We start from the raw sequence: 15323 nt of genomic DNA, 5'->3' as shown, positions 1-15323 counted from the left end.
CCAGATGGGAAGGCTTCATTAGCTATTGCTTGAGGTAGAATGAAGTTTTGTGGGGCATGAGGCATATGTTATTTTGAGAGTTTTCTTTAAGACAAATAACACAAAATTCTGGCTTATAGATTTTAAGGAGAGGGCCTTGGAAGAGGCCACGTGAATGAAGAACCCTGAAGCCTAAGGTTTTTTTTAGCCCTTCTTGGCTTCCCTAAAACCTCACCCACACTTTGTAAATAGTCCTTCACTACCTTCCTTAAATACACAACTTGAGTGTGCTATATGTTTCCTGTGCTGGGATCCTGACTAATTCTACTGTGTGCCTAATTATGACTAACAAGTACCCCAGAAGGTTTCTCTACCTGTACTTTGAATAGTCTCCCCAACATTCTCTTTTTCTCACAAAGCTATCCGGCTGAATTAATTTGCTTTACAATTGAGATGTATTATCCTAATTTGGTGATTTTTTTTCTTATGCATAATGTGTAACTAAAAGGAGATAGAGGAGTTTGAAATTTATAGCAAAAGTATTTCTTATTCTACCTCCTGGATTATATGCATATCCTGATTAACATAATCAAATTACTGACAAGTTAGTTCCTAACTAAAGTTTAGCCAAACTGGAAAATGGAAATGTGTTCCTTGTGAAGTCATCAAATTAGTTCCTTTTTATTAACTTGTAACCCAGAAAGTACATTCCTTATGCAATTTAAAAAGAATGACTTGTGCAATAATTCATGTCAAAGATCAAGAATGGTTACTTTAAAGCACTTAGAAGCCACTGGTGAGTCTCAGAATCTAAGTACTGAAGAACCAAGGACTAAACTTCAGTTGGGTCATCCATGTATAAATGATATGATGCAGGAGATGGTGATTAAGTTGGGGGGAAGAGGGTGAAGTGGCCCTTGGAGACAACTAACACAGCCTGCCTGCCCCGACCAGGCACAGCTACAGCCAAGTCAGAGGCCCTGGGGCTGACTGGGACCCAGAAGAGAAATGAGAGCTGGAGAAGAGGAACAGACAAGCCTCTCCAACACAGCACGGACTCTATCTAGGCTGGCTCTGAGACTTCTAGTGACCTTGAGACCTCATAACTTCAGGTCAGTTTAGCCATGTTTGTAAGTGTGGATTTAATAGTGGATTTATTTCTAGAAAATGGAACAATCTTTATCTTTCCCATTAATATACACTGCCCAGAAATGTCTTAGTTTCCTGTAGTTTCTAGCGAGAATTGTTGACTTTCTACCAATACTTTGCAAATTAAGAAGTAGATTTCACACTTCTATGAACAGAACTCAGGAATACTACTAAATGGGATCAAATCACTTATTCTCTCAAAAGTTGCACATCTATCATACAGGGTACTGAGAAATTCATGTGAAATGATACATGTGAACATCTTTTGAAAAGCACAAAGTAGCCTATGACAGTGATGGCTGGCTTTATTAACAGTGCGATATTTTGCTGATGTTTTGCTCAAGTTAAAATTATAGAAGCTAAGTAAGTAACACAATGAATTTATGGTTCTCAACTGGTGAGAAGGAGATGAAAATAACAGCTTTATCAGATGTAGTTTCTAACAGAGCTAATTTGTCTGCAGAACTTGGCATATCATTGCTCATGAGCACTCATCTTTAATGTGTCATGGCTAGAATAAAGAAAACAATATAAGCCTACTCTTTTTTTAATCTCTTTTTTGCAGCTCATAAGGTATGGAGGATATGCAAACTACGCAGGGTGAACACTTTCGAATCACCCTATGTAAAACAGCACCCTCACTTTCTATGATCTATTCTCCTTTATTTTTCTTCATAGCACTTAACATTACCTGAACCATATTGCATATATATTTGTATATTTCTTTATTGTTGTGTCTGCTTACAGAACATAAGCTTCGTGAGGAATAAGAACGTTATTTTGTTCACCTGTGTCCCTACCTCTTCATCAATGCTTGGTACCAATAGGCACTTAAATATTTATCAAATGTACATATTTTCCAGAAATCCTTTATCCTCCAGCCTATCAACAATCAAGAGTCAGACAACAGTGTATCATGGAATGGACAGTGGTTTGGGGCAATCACCTATCACCGAACCTGAGTAAGCAACTTTCAGATAGAAACAAAGGCCTGTCTCTAGCCTTATTCTCTTTCTCAAATGACTCCCCAAAATCTAGTTTCTAAAATATTCCTCCTCTGGATTATTTTAAGGATAAACTGAAATGTTTGTAAAATGCCCAATACAATCTCTGGGGAAGAGAAGGGAAATGGAAAAGAAAACCATGAAATAAATACATATTTGACCCAAAAGCACAGGCAATAAAAGCACAAAGTAGACAAATGGGATTGTATCAAACTAAAAAGCTTCTGCACAGGAAGGGAATCAAAAGAGTAAAGAGAAAACCTATAGATTGGGAGAAAATATGTGCAAATCATACATTGGATAAGGGATTAATATCCAAAATATACAAGGAATTCAGACATCTCAACAGCAAAAACAATCTGATTTAAAAAATGGAAAAAGGATCTGAACTGGCATTTCATAAAAGAAGACATGCAAATAGCCAAGAGGTTTTTGTTTTTGTTTTTGTTTTTTGTTTTTTGTTTTTAGTGCTCAACATCACTGTTCATCAGGGAAATGAAAATGAAAATTATAATGAACTATCACTTCACACCTGTTAGAATGGCTGTGATCAAAAAGGTGAAAGATAACTGTTGATGAGGATGTGGAGAATGGGAATTCTTATACACTGTTGGTGGGAATATAAATTAGTATAGCCATTATGGAAAATAGTGTGGAGGTTCCTCAATAAAACAAAAATAGAACTGCCAGCAATCCTGCTTCTGGGTACATACCCAAAAGAAATGAAATCAGTATGTTGAAGAGATATCTGGCCCCCTGTGTTCATTGCAGCATTATTCACAATAGCCAAGATATGGAATCAACCTAAGTGTCCACCAGTGGATGAATGGATAAAGCAAATGGGGTATATATGCACAGTGGACTATTATTCAGCCTTAAAAAAGAAGGAAATTCTGTCATTGGGAACACTATAGATGAACCTGGAGGACACTGTGCTAAGTGAAATAAGCCAGGCACAGAAGGATAAATAACACATGATCTCACTTATATTTAGATTCTTAAAAAGTCAAACTTACAGAAGTAGAGAGTAGAATAGTGGTTACCAGAGGCTGTGAGTTGGGGGAAGTTTGGAGAGATGTTGGTCAAAGGATATATGGTTTCAATTAGGAGCAATAAGTTTTCAAGATCTATTGCACAGCATGGTGACCATAGTTAATACTAATGTATTACATATTTAAAAATTGCTAAAAGGATAGATTTTAAATGTTCTCATTACAAAAAATAAGTATCTGAGGTGATGGATATGTTAATTTTCTGGATACAATAATTTCAAGGTATACATCCATGTATACAACACAATGTATACAATTACAACGTATACAACAATGTATACATCAAAACATCACATTATACCCCATATATAAAATTATTTGTCAACTAAACATTTAAATTTAAATTTAAAAATTTTTAAGTAAAAAAACACACACAGGCTGGGTGCGGTGGCTCACTCCTGTAATCCCAACACTTTGGGAGGCTGAGGCAGGTGGATCACCTGAGGTCAGGAGTTCGAGACCAGCCTGGCCAACATGGTGAAACCTCATCTCTACTAAAAAAAAAAAAAAAAAATTAGCCGGGTGTGGTGGCCGGCACCTGTAATCCCAGCTACTTGGGAGGCTGAGGCAGGAGAATTGCTTGAACCCGGGAGGCGGAAGTTGCGGTGAGCTGAGATCACGCCACTGCACTCCAGCCTGGGAGACAGAGAGAGACTCCGTCTCAAAAAAGCAAAAAAAAAAAAAAAAAAAAAAAAAAAAACAAAAAACACACAAACAAAAAAAAAAATGCAAAAAAAAAATTTACATTTGAAAGTCAGAATATATGAATAACTACAATGAAAAATATATAAATTATCCTTAATTTTTTCATCCCAAAATATCATTTTTACTATTTTTTTTCTTGGCTTATTTTTCCCCAGGGCATTACACAGTATCATTTTGTATATGTTGTTTGGTATATTGTCCTTTCACTGAGTTCGTGCCAATAAATATACCTCTATATTTATTTTTTTTCTTTCTGAGACGGGTCTCACTTTTTTTGCCCAGGCTGGAGTGCAGTGGCATGATCTTGGCTCACTGCAACCTCTGCCTCCTGAGTTCAAGCAATCCTCCTGCCTCAGCCTTCTGAGTAGCTGGGATTACAGGTGCTCACCATCACACCTGGCTAATTTTGTATTTTTAGTAGAGATGGTCATTCACCATGTTGGCCAGGCTGGTCTCGAACTCTTAACCTCAAGTTATCTGCCCACCTCAGCCTCCCAAACTGCTAGGATTACAGGTGTGACCGATATTAATATTTCTGATGGTCACATTGAATTCCATTATGCTGATATACCACAATTGCTACAGTTGTTCATTTATATTATTTTTAACGTATCACAGGCTGCAGAAAATGTATTCCTGGCTTATCTCTACCCATATCATTAATTATTTCCATAAGATACATTCCTAATGGGATTGGATCACAAGCCCATTCAGGATTATGGCGTTCTGGATTGTGTCTTTAGGGACTGTGATCAAAACCTGATCAGAGAGACCAACAGGAGGAGACTTAACGGGTGGCAGCAATATTCTATTTCTTGAATTATGTCTAGTAATACAAGTGTTTGCTTTATAATTAGTCATTATTTGTATGTTCATACACTTTTCTAGTGTAAGCTATATTTTGCAAAACTAGGTAGCTTGCATTTCTTTGGTTTCTAATGGCATTGACTATGTTTTATATACCTATTGGCCTTTCAGTTTTTCCTCTTTTGTGATTTATTTCAGCTGAATTTTTTTTTTTTTTTTTTTTTTTTTTTTAAGACGGAGTCTCACTCTGTAGCCCAGGCTGGAGTGCAGTGGTGTGATCTTGGCTCAATGCAACCTCTGCCTCCTGGGTTCAAGCGATTCTCATGCCTCAGCCTCCTGAGCAGCTGGGACTACAGGCGTGCGCCACCATGCCCAGCTATTTTTAATGTTTTTTTGTATTTGTAGTAGAGACAGGGTTTCACCATGTTGCCCAGGCCACTCTAGAACTCCTGAGCTTAGGCAATCTGCCCGCCTCGGCCTCCCAAAGTGCTGGGATTACAGGCATGAGCCACTGTGCCCAGCCTCAGCTGACAGTTCTTAAGAACCTGCGTGTGCCAAGTACTTTATAACAGTCATGTGAGGTGATAATTGTTATCTTCATTTCACATTTGAAAAAACTGCAGGGTGAAAAGGGATTTGCCAACGGTCACACATAGCTGGTGGGACTAGAAGATGCCTAGTAATGTTTGTGCTCTTTCTCTTCTTCTATTGCTTGTTCTGTTCCTTTGGGCTGTATTTGACTATCACACACACGCACACATGTGTGCACACACACATGTAAACATGAACAGGGATGAACAAGGCAGGTCCCCTCAGACACAGAAAGAGCTGGAAGCAGAGCCTGCTACTAAGGGGTGCAGGGGGAAGGCGGACAAATGTAAAAGACAGGAAATAGACCATGGAGACCAAGGAGTAGCGGCCATGAAGGACAGTTCCAGGAGAGCCCAAAAAGCCACATCGAACTGCTGAACTTGGAAGCAGTTCACACTTCCTCTCGTTGGGGTGAATATATTCTATAAAATTATTCTTGTAAGGGTTTTCATGCAACATCGAATGTCTTTTCCCACTCAGTTTCTTTCTACCCTCAGGAAGACCGGCCTGATTTCCCCCATATGGAATTTGGTTTTATTCTTCACCCATTCCATTAGATTCTGTCTTGGGCTGGTGTGATGGGGGGTGGGGAGGGTGGCAGAGGTTAGGACTATATGTGTCAGGAGTGGGCTGATGGTGAGAAATTTCCTGCTCTTTCGGTTTTGAAAAGTGAAATATTTCATCACCCTCTTACTACAGTGTTCCTGGCAGGCAGCGGGAGCCTCAGATGCCTTCTCTCTGCCTTGGCTTGTGCCTCTGGATTGCATTTTGCAAACGCTGCTCCTGTACAGGCTTGAGGTGGACAAGCCTGTGCGCCAGGCTCTCCTGCCCTGCTCTAGTCCTGATTACACCTGGAGGCACAGGCAGCAGGTTCCTGCCCATTTCAACACTTTGAATGAAAATTAAAATGTCGTCTCACTAGCCACTACGCTGTTACTACCAGCAGCACTTGCCATGTATCTTTATCTTGTATCACAGAGAAACTCAAGAGACAAACAACCTTCAAAATGATCAGCCTGGCCAAAATACCTCCTCCTGCCATTCTCGCCACCCTAAGTTTACCTATCAATGTACATAGGCTATAGTCAATCTGCTTAGTAGATTTTTAGATATTTATAATTAGTCTCTAATAAGATGGTTGACCAAAATATCAGAAATTTCAATTAAACTTAAAATTATTTTTGAAGGTTCATAGTCATGACGCTCTTAAACCTAGATTTAAAAAAAAAATTGGCAAATTGTTTCAAAAAAGGTTTTAAGTCACGAGGTATTAATTCTGTTATGATTTCTAGGGGAAGATGAAGAGCTTATACCTTAGTGTAAAGATGATTTGTCAGTGTAGTTATTAAGCCATTGTGTCTAAAATATCAAATGATAAGGAAAGTGTTAAGTATTAAACTATTAACAAAGAAAAGGAAGGCTAATAACGCCCAACACTTAATCGGGGCTTTATATTTATGCCTCTATGACCAAACTGGTGAAGCAAAGTTTAATAGGTCTTATGTAAACTTCTTTTTCTTAAAAGTTTACAGGATTGCTTTTTCTTATAATTTATTTTAATCCCAACCACTTCTTAAATAGCAGGGTTGTAAGAAGCCCAGTGTCTCCAATAAATTTTTGGGTCCTAATAAAATCTTGTTTGGGGAAAGTATGTGCAATACATAATAACTTGTTATGGGGACAGGCTGATGAGGGCAGAAGGCCGTCAACACCCACTGGGAACACATTTGAAAGATAACCTACATTTTAAGAGAACGTGTAGTAGAGTTCTAACTTTGCCTACCATTAAGAAAAAGAAAATCAATCCTTACTCTCAAAGCAATATTTCCCTACTAGTCTTTTTCCAAGGAGTTGAGTATCACTTTGCCTTTGAAATTTGAAAAGGGGGCAGGGGGGAAAGTTTTTTTTTTTTTTTTACTCAAGGAAAAAAAGGATTAAATAAGTTATTTATAGTACACTCAACAATGGGTCTATAAAATAGATGCTGTAAGAATGACTGATGGAACTAACTCAAATATATTCAATGAGAGTAGCTTGTTAATGATTACCTGTAATATTTTAAAGAACCTAGAAAAGCACAGACAGCAGCAGATCCTATACTGGACATTTTTATTTCTGCTTCGAGCCAAAGTATCCAAGGGTACTCAGCTCCCCCACTATATTCCATATATTCACAAATGCTTCAGATTTTTGAGCCCCCCCAAAACTATCAGATCTAGACAATAAATACATTGTGAAGTTACTTGATGTTATTAATAATACTATATAAGTCCAAAACAAAGTCTTAGACAATGAAAAGAAAAAACTTCAGTTAGTTTCTTACCATAGTGTTGCTTCTTTTTTGTTTTCTATAGATACACCAAGAGAATATGGGAAGTAAAACGTAGCCGTGTGTGCATTACCATATCAATCTTCTTACTTCTCAAATTACCCTTGTCTCATCCTCCTCCTTCCAGCATACCCTGGTGAGCTCTCATCAGCTCACCTTCAGCAGTGCTGCTCTCTCCCAGAGCCAGAGCCGGCTCTCTCCCAGAGCTGAATGACAGACACTGACTGTTTATGTGAAAAGCATATTTAATAAGGGTGTGTTTGATTCAAGAGTTGAAAGTGTTAAAGAGGTGTGCCCTTTTTTGGGTGTGACGCTAAACCAAAATTGCTGAAAAGACAACAGAAGAAGTAGTAGGTAGTTTGTAGAAAGTTGCCCTGCGTACATTAAATTGCATGAAAAACCTGATTATAGGATTATAGGTAGATAGGAAGTAGGTAGAGAAAGAAGGATATGGTACCTTTGATTTTCCTTCTCTGGTGAACAAGGTCAATTTTATTTAATGTTGTGTGTTTTGTTTTGCTTTATTTTAATTCCAGCTTTTATTTACTTACACTTTTTTAAAAAACAAAAATATACATTATACACTATAAACTACATCCCATGTGCCATTACAAAAATGTGTCCAAGCATGCAACATAATAATTGAAAAGGCAAAAATTATGCTCACCTCATAATACTTAAATAATGGACACCTAAATTTATCAATATAATTCGATAATTATAAGTTATCATAACATTTAGTCTATAGTTGCTACTTGCTATATGTCTTATCAGAAGTTTTCAGTACTTGATAGCAAGTTACATTCTTCCACAAAATAATGACACTACTATCAGATTTCTTAATTACTTAAGTCTTTGATGTACATCAAGAAAAAATCTTCTCCTGTTTCTTTCATCATGACCACCAGTACTAGAAACATATGTTAAGCATCTGCTGGCTCATGTCAGCGTATTGGTGATGGTGAATATGCATTTGAAATGCTATTCATTTTTTTAAATTTAACTGTGGTAGAAAGCACAAAACATAAAATGTACCATCTTAACCATTTTTAAAGTGTAGTGTTCTATAGTGTTAACTATATGTACATTGCTGTACAATAGATCTCCAGAACTTTTTCATCTTGAAAATCTGAAATCTATAATCATCCAGAAACTCCCATTCTCCTCTGCCCACCCCCTGCTACCCGCAGCCCCTGGCAACCACAATTTTACTTTCTGACTCTGAGTTTGACTACTTTAGGTATCTCGTCTAAATGGAATCATACATTTGTTTTTGGTGACTAGCTTCTTTCATATAGCATAATGTTTTCAAGGTTATCTATGTTGTATGCATATGTATGCAGACTGATACATGCATATTTATCAGTACTTCATTCTTTTTATGGCTGAATAATACCCCATTGTATGCATATGCCACATATTCTTTTTTTTCCCCTTTAACTTATATTTTAACTTCCAGGGTATATGTGCAGGATGTGCAGCTTTGTTACATGGGTAAACGTATGCCATGGTGGTTAGCTGCACAGATCAACCCATCATCTAGGTATTAAGCCTAGCATCCATTAGCTATTCTTCCTGATTCTCTCCCTCCCCCTCCCCTGCTGACAGGCCCCAGTGTGTGTTGTTCCCCCACCATGTGTCCATGTGTTCTCATCCCACTTATAAGTGAGAACATGCGGTGTTTGGTTTTCTGTTCCTGCATTAGTTTGCTGAGGATAACGGCTTCCAGCTCTATCCATGTCCCTGCAAAGGACATGATCTCGTTCCTTTTATTACGGCACACATTCTTTATCCATGTATCTGTTGATGGACATTTGGGTTCTTTCCTTCTCTTGACTATTGTGAATAATGCTGCAGTGAACATGGGTGTGTAAATATCTCTTTGAGATCCTGCTCTCAATGCTTTTGGATATATACACCCTGAGACTGGTAGATTATATGGTAATTCTAGTTTTAACTTTTTGAGGAATTGCCATACTCTTTCCTATAGTAGCTGCACCATTTTATATTCCCAGTAACAGTGCATAAGAGTTCCAGTTTCCCAACATCTTCACCAACTTATTATTTTTTGATAGTGGCCATCCTCATGGATGTGAGGTGATATCTTATTGTGATTTTAATTTGCATTTCTCTAATGATTAATAATGTTGAGCATCTTTTCTTATGCATGTTAGCCATTTGTTTATCTTTGGAGAAATGTCATTCAAGTCTTTTGCCCATTGTTTAAAGATTGTTTCTGTTTTTCAGAAGGGTTATACAAAAAAGATAGTGATATCTAATTTTACAAAAATATTACAAAATCCCCCAGGCTTGGCAAGAAATGATTCATTTTTTCCTGATCTAAACTCTGCTGTAATTTTCTCTGTAAGTCTATGTAAAAGGATAAAAATAGAATAGATTAACAGGCTCTCCTAAAAGTAAAAAAAAAAAATTAAAAATAGAAAAAGGTTAATTTGTGAAAAGACTCAATGGTCATTTGCCTACCATGACTATATTTACAGAATGTCACACTCATGGTTACATGAGTGCTCCCGTATTTCATTTATTCATTCAACAAGCATTTATTGGTTGCCAGCTTTGCAGATTCAGGGATTAAAGGACAAGTCTCTTACATTAAGAACTCAGTTTGAGGTAAAAGGGAAGGAAGAAGGATGGATATGTGAAGAAAATACAAGGGGATATTGTTATAATATTTAGAGGTATGTATATGATAAGTGCCATATGATAATAACTACCATATATGGATGGCCTGCGTAGAAGAAGCAGTGCTTTGTTGAGAATGCGGCGTTTGAATAAATCCTTAAAATACAAGTACCCTAGCTCTGGGTCGGTCCCTCCTTCCTTCCTTTCCTTCCTTTCCTTCCTTTCCTTCCTTCCTTCCTTCCTTCCTCTCTTCCTCCCTCCCTCCCTCTCCCACTTCCTTCCTTTCTTCAGAAGTATTATGGCTGATAGCAGATAAAACCCTTATAATCTAATACTAATTTAATTCTCTAACAATCATTCATATTATAAACATTTGTTTGGTACTGTTACTTTATAAGTACTTGAAAACATAATATGAAAATAAGAATTCTTCTATTAACCCAACCTGCACAGAAAAGATATGAAACAATTAGTATCTTCTATACAGCACCTACCGTGTACTCAGTATGGAATGGATAGACAAAATATGACTTATTTTGACATCTAGAAGCTTATAGGCTTGTCTATAAAACAACCACTAATGTGCAGACAGGCATATAATTAGTTGCTAAAGTATGTAGTTGAGATATGTGTAATGCTTTAAGAGTTCAAAGAGAAAGAGATTAGTGAGGGTGTGCAGTCAGAAGACCACAGGAAGAACACAGTACTAGCCTTAAAGGATGGATTTAATAAGATGAGGGCCAAGAAAAGGCATTCTGGGTGAGGGGAACAGACTGAAGAAAGGCAACCAAATGACACCAGGCACAGGGGTCGAACTGGAGTTATAAGGCATGAAGAAGATTGGTGGAATGGATACATGGGAGGTTGAGTAAGTATGATTGATCTCGTTTGGGGAAAGCCTTGAGAGGCAAGTCAAGAAGCTTAGGTGTGATGTCATGGGAAATATGAAAGCTTTTAAGGTTTCTGAGCAGGGAGGCGACATGATCTGCAGCAGTGTTGGAGAAAGACAAGCATGGCAGCCCCTGGTGGGCCCAAGTGGATGAGGACCTAGAGTCAGCAGTTCAGACATAAGGTGTTAAGAGGCCTGAAGTGACCACCACATATGGAAATGGAGGGAGGAAAAGAAAGAACTGAAGGAAAGCAGACACTGAGAGAGAGAGATGAATCCAAAGGAACTCCATGACGCAGAGTCTCGAGGCCTGGAAGAGCACTGGAGAGCTCCGTCGGAGGGTAGGGAGTCCAGCTTGGGTCATGTTGAACTTAGGGGAAGTTAATATTTCTCAGTGGAAATGGCCACAGACCATGTAGGTTTCACTCTCAAAGTTATGCCTCTATGCTTTATCTCAGCCCTAAGTCAGTCTCATAGTAGATCACAATTTGGTAGGAAAAAATATAAGCTCCAGTTTGTAAATGGCATTATTAACTCTGTTATAGGGCAATGTTCCCTGTAAAAGACAAAAGACACATCTACCTGCCTTCAGCCTCCATCAGCATTTTCCAGTTTTTGATCAGGAGTGAGTCCTTTTGCATGCAGCCTCCACACAGGTGGCTCATGCTGAGGAGCCTTTGTACTGAGACCTTCATTAATAAGCATACGCAATAACTGCTCTGACACGACTTGTGAGTATTTCATCATTTTGTTTAAATAAAGTGTTTGAAAAAAGGGTAATGCTTTGTGGTTATCATAATGAATGAAATAAATATAGCAAGCCTGTAGTTTTGTTTTTAAACAAACCAATGAAATTCTCTTGCAAGAGGAGGCTTCATTAAATTAATATCACACAGCAATTACAGGAAGACCTGCCAGTTTTAGTTACTTTCCAGCCTTAATCAAGATATTATACTATATCATGAGGAAACATTTTTTGAAGTACAAGCTGAAAAATGATCAAGTGCTCATCAAGAGCAACAGGCCTTTTCACAGAGTGTGAGAAAGGGAATGGGAATTTGGCACACCTTCTACTTTCTGCCCCCTTAGCCAAATTTACCAGGGGTCAATTCTAGCTTGAGGACTTTCCTCACATGCTCATTCTTTCTGTGAATCTGTATTCCTGCTCCTGACTCTATGACTGAGTTCTGCAATGCACAGAGGTGGGGCTAAATGCAAAGAAAAGCAAAATTGCCAGCACCTGATGTTCCTCCCACATTTGCTAGCCCTGCCCTTCCATATCATATTGGAAAAAAATTCATATAAACATATTTCAGCTACGAGTCACAGATGATGTACATGTGGATAAATGTAGAGAAAGTGTTCATAGGGCCCTACAAATCTTCTGAGTGTAAAAAATATGACATTTCTGAAAGATATAATCTTTAATTCACTATCCTTTATTTTAATCTCCTCAATCTATTTTATTAGGTTTCGATTAGTTCCTCTTTCATAGCCTACCTGGTGTACTGCTCCCCCCTAAACTAAACTACAGAATTTTCTTTCTGTCCTTATTCCTTTAGCAAACCTCATGCCAGGCAAGCCTGGCTTAAAGATGGTTATGCCACATTTGTTGCTTCCCCAAAGGGGAAATGCAGGGGAAACAGCCTGCATTCACACCAGGGTGAAGGAGGGATTCTCCTGGCTCTTTTAAGAAGCCAACAGCATTACATCACTCCAGCTTTGTAGATATATTTCACTAAACAGTAGGTAGACATTCTGAGAGGGAAATGACAACTGTAATGTGGACTAAGGACTCCCCTCTTTGGTTGGCTTTTCACACCCTGCTGGAGTCATGAGTCTCTCCATAGAAGACAAAGTCTTCTTATAGTTCTTTATGTTTCTTCACCTATGCACAATTTTAGACGTTTTAGGCATTTAATCTCTGTTTCTCTAGATATTAATGAACAAACTCAATACATCATTTACAGAGGATAATTTTGTGTTCTTATTTCTGGATAAAATAAAATGAACTGAAACCAACTCCAAACAACAGAAACTACAACCAAACTAAAATGATTCACAATTATCAATGTTTTATTTATTTATTTATTTATTTTGACACAGAGTCTGTCACCCAGGCTGGAGTGCAGTGGCACAGTCTTGTTTCACTGCAACCTCCGCCTCCTGGGTTCAAGCGATTCTCCTGCCTCAACATCCTGAGTAGCTGGGATTACAGGTGCATACTACCACCCCCAGCTAATTTTTTTTTTTTTTTTTTGTATTTTTAGTAGAGACAGGGTTTCACCATGTTGGCCAGGCTGGTCTCAAACTCCTGACCTCAGGTGATCCACCTGCCTCGGCCTCCCAAAGTGCTGGGATTACATAGGTGAGCCACTGTGCCTGGCCAATGTTTTCTTTTTCAATCTACCAAAAAAATGACAAGGGAATTATATCTTTTCCTATATATTATATAAAGACTTTTACATTAAAAATAGTAATTGATTTTTTTCTATTTTGAAGCAATTTTTGGTCTTGTGACACAATCAAACCAACATTTTATCAAGACCTTGGCCCACTGAGAGTGACATCAGCAAGATGGCCAACTAGAGTTGCCTGGCTTTCATCCCCCTAACACCAAAGAAACCAAAACAATGAATAAACGGCTATATTCTGACTGGAGTGACTGAGGAAGTTGCTGGAGAGCACTAGGAAAACCACAAAACCCCTGTGGATCACAGAAGCCTAGGACAGCTCGCTCCATAGAAAGGGGAGTAAGGAATCCTGCCTCTGCCACACTGTCTCCTCGCTGGGATCAGGTCAGAGCTGGAGAGACCTTTCTTATGAGAAAAAGTAAGCTGCAGACCCTTGGCAGTCTCCACACTGCCACAGACTCTAGTAGTCATTGCTGCAGGAAGGCCCTAAGTCCAGTGTGAACAGTTGCTGGGAGTCTAAACAGCTGCGTTTGCATTTCCCAGAGCAAGAACTCCCTTGACACCTCCCATCCCCAGGATCTAAGCCACTACAGCACAACACCATCTTGAAACTGGACCCATATTTGGAGTGTATACTGCCTTCCACCAATCCATCCCTGACACCTTGCTTTCATTACACTAAATTCCCACAGGTGCCTACAATACCAATACCCCAGCTACCCAGAACCTAGGCCCAAAGGAACAACTGGGACACCCACGCCCAATTTCATGAGGCACCTTATCACCCAGGGACACAAGCCAACTGTGCAGCAGTGGGAAGTCCATGTGCAGATATCAGGCCCACAGGCACCCACCCCCCTGCCTGACAGTTGGCCTAAAGTCAGCCCACCCCACCAGAGAGAGCTGCGTATAGCCTCTGGCCTGCAAGTACCTGCCCCAGGATTGACAACTGGTAAGGTGGCACCACCCCACCATAGAAGGTTACCAGCAGCAGCTACCCACATGTGCCTGCCCTTGGCCTTATAGCCAGCCCCACCTCACCAGAGAGAGTTGTACACAACTGTTGGCCATTTACCCACCCCTGGTTTGACAGCCAGCTTGGAGATGGCCCTGCACCACAGGAAGGGATCTTGTGCAGCAACCAGGCCATGTATGTCTTCCCTGGCCTGACAGCAAGCCTGGAGGGGACCCTATACCACTGGAGAGAATGCCCACTCAGCTGCCTAACCTATATGCACCTGACCCAGACCTGACAGATAGCACAGTGGTGACCATGCCATTAAGGAGAGACCACCACATAATCTGCTGGCCTGCCACACCTGCACATGTCCAGCAAACAACCAGCTTAGTGCCCCTGACCCCTGCAAAACCATACCACTACAGTCATAGACTGCAGTCTGGGACACTGAGCTAATCACAGGCATTGCAGGTAAGGATCACAGCTGAAGAATCTTTATGAAGACCACACTACTGAGTCTACTCACCCACAACCAAAGTCAATGCACCATTCCCAACCAACACCCTAGACCCATGTATAGGAAAAAGCCTCTTCCTACAGAAGCCACTCCATAAAATTGGAAAAAGCCACTGTATTACCAGATGGACAGATATCAATGTAGGGACACAAGAAGGAAAAAGCAAGAAAAGATGACACCTCCCCCAAAACACAATAAGTCTCTATTAACAGATCCTCCCAAAAATGATATTTATGAAATCCCTGAAAAAGAATTCAAAATGATGATCTTAAAAAACTCAGTGAAA

The 15323-nt window shown here is 39.3% G+C and overlaps 1 protein-coding gene and 1 long non-coding RNA gene across 3 annotated transcripts in view; one reads left to right on the top strand and one right to left on the bottom strand.

The window, feature by feature from the left end:
• CRYBG1 (crystallin beta-gamma domain containing 1) overlaps positions 1-15323 on the bottom strand; it is a 211108-nt gene that overhangs the window by 66734 nt on the left and 129051 nt on the right. The window lies entirely within an intron of this gene.
• On the top strand, positions 934-11925 carry LOC134810347 (uncharacterized). Its single transcript, XR_010158134.1, has 3 exons — positions 934-1091; positions 1992-2090; positions 11694-11925. It is a non-coding gene; the product is annotated as an uncharacterized LOC134810347 (long non-coding RNA).

The sequence above is a fragment of the Pan troglodytes genome, chromosome 5 (genome assembly GCF_028858775.2).
Source record: "Pan troglodytes isolate AG18354 chromosome 5, NHGRI_mPanTro3-v2.0_pri, whole genome shotgun sequence".
In the NCBI taxonomy this organism is placed as follows: domain Eukaryota; kingdom Metazoa; phylum Chordata; class Mammalia; order Primates; family Hominidae; genus Pan; species Pan troglodytes.
Note: the sequence above shows the minus strand (reverse complement) of the source record. Positions and strands in the feature narration are given on the sequence as shown.